Source organism: Penaeus monodon, chromosome 39 (assembly GCF_015228065.2).
Source record: "Penaeus monodon isolate SGIC_2016 chromosome 39, NSTDA_Pmon_1, whole genome shotgun sequence".
In the NCBI taxonomy this organism is placed as follows: Eukaryota; Metazoa; Arthropoda; class Malacostraca; order Decapoda; family Penaeidae; genus Penaeus; species Penaeus monodon.
This window is the reverse complement of record NC_051424.1, coordinates 22,840,369-22,842,411: the sequence shown is the minus strand read 5'-3', so window position 1 is coordinate 22,842,411 and position 2,043 is coordinate 22,840,369.

Sequence of the window (2,043 nt, the reverse complement as noted above, 5' to 3'; positions counted from 1 at the left end):
CTCCTCGCGTCCTCCTCGCGCCCTCCTCGCGCCCTCCTCGCGCCCTCCTCGCGCCCTCCTCGCGCCCTCCTCGCGCCCTCCTCGCGGCCTCCTCGCGTCCTCCTCGCGCCCTCCTCGCGCCCTCCTCGCGGCCTCCTCGCGCCCTCCTCGCGCCCTCCTCGCGGCCACGTCGCGTCCTCCTCGCGCCCTCCTCGCGGCCTCCTCTCGGCCACGCCAGCGCCGCCGCCCGACCTGGAGTCGAGAGGCGGAAGGGCATCCCAGTGACATCCCCGACACTTGACATCTCCGGGCCAGAGCGCCGTCATCTGTCACGCCATGTCTCCCTGCCTCACTCCTCTTCGTCTGTGTTACGCTTCTCTGCTTTCCTCCTGTTGCTTTATTGCTTCTTTATCTAGCTCTCTCTCTTTTACTCGTTTTCTCGAGTGGGTATTTATTACTCGACTAATGGATAATGTTCAAGAGAGGAATGAATAAGGGAAGGGGGGGGGGATGTGTTTACAGAGGGACATGCCGAAATCAGGACATCTGTCTATCTATATCTATCTTTCTAAGCACCTATTTATCTATCTAACTATTTATATGTGTATGTGTATCTATGTGTATGTGTGTGTGGGGAGAGAGATTGATTTGATTTTTTAACATTTATTTACGGAAGAGTGTACATGCCCTGCAAAAAGCCAGGTAAGATACCAAAGCATCTATCCAACTGGCTGTCCTTCTATTTTTGTCGAGGGCTATTAGTCAAACATAAGTGTTATATACATGCCTGAAAGGCTGTGCTATTATCACTGTATAACTATATCATTTGGCTGGTAAAAAAAAAAAAAAAAAAAAAAAAAAAAAAAAAAAAAAAAAATATATATATATATATATATATATATATATAATATATATATATATATATAATATATAATATATATATATAATATAATCACTCATGTCAAGACAAGACCAGCGTCTATAATAAAGTTAATATAATCGACAATTGCTAATCTGTGAACGGTACTATTTGATCGATAGGATGCAGTTTTTGTGCAACAGAGTAAGTAAAGGATAAGATTATGCGACTTGGGCGCTGTGCAAAGTTTGCAGTGGTGATATGAAACTGGTTTTGCCTCCAAAACTGCATCCTGTACATATTGTATAGTGTACTGATATCCTATGCGTAGCCTAGTCAAAGTAACCTGTTGTCTCCGAGACAGTCCATGCTAGATTTTATAGGGCTTGTCTATATCTGATGTCCCAGCAATACTTTCGCAATGCCAAATAGTGCCATGTCCGTCTTTTTTCATCTTCTCAGTGGTCCATACCTGACCCTCATAATCTCGAAGACAGTTGATAACACGTTTTTTTCATTTGGTTGAGAGATAGCGGTACTACATAATATGGATCTTCATGGGAAAGTGCTAATCTGGCTAAATGATCAACCCTGTCACATAATGATATTCCTTTATGAGAGGGTATCCAGTATAGTGACACTTTAATACCTAGTTACCATGTTTTCTGGATTAAATGTAGTGAGCCTATGGAGAGCGCCTTGGCTGTCAGTAAAGACAGCCAGGTGTCGCTGCTGCTCACTACCTTTCTTAATGGCATGATATATGGCTACTGACTCGGCATTAGTTGTGCTTGTCCGGTTGGAAATACACACACTTTCTCCAAAATCTATATCAGGAATTAGTACACCAATCCCTGCTGCTCCACGAGGATCAATGGAGGCATCACAGTAGATTGCAAGTGGGGGCGTGCAATGAGGGGATTGTAGAATGTCATCTATATATTTCAAGTAATGAGCTTTTAGTTCCGTTTTTGAAGCAATGGATTTGGGACCTGTTAGTTTATCAATATAAGCATGCACATGAGTTCTGTGCCAATGTTAATAGCTTCGTTGTTCCATACATTGAAGAACATAATAGTATGAGCAGTTTTAGTTTTCCATTCTAAGTTGGAATGTATGAGATTGGAGTATGAGATTCGAGTTCGGGTATGCCTAATTCTATAATTTATCTCGTTTGAGAAAATATTGGAGATTTGTGGTCTGGG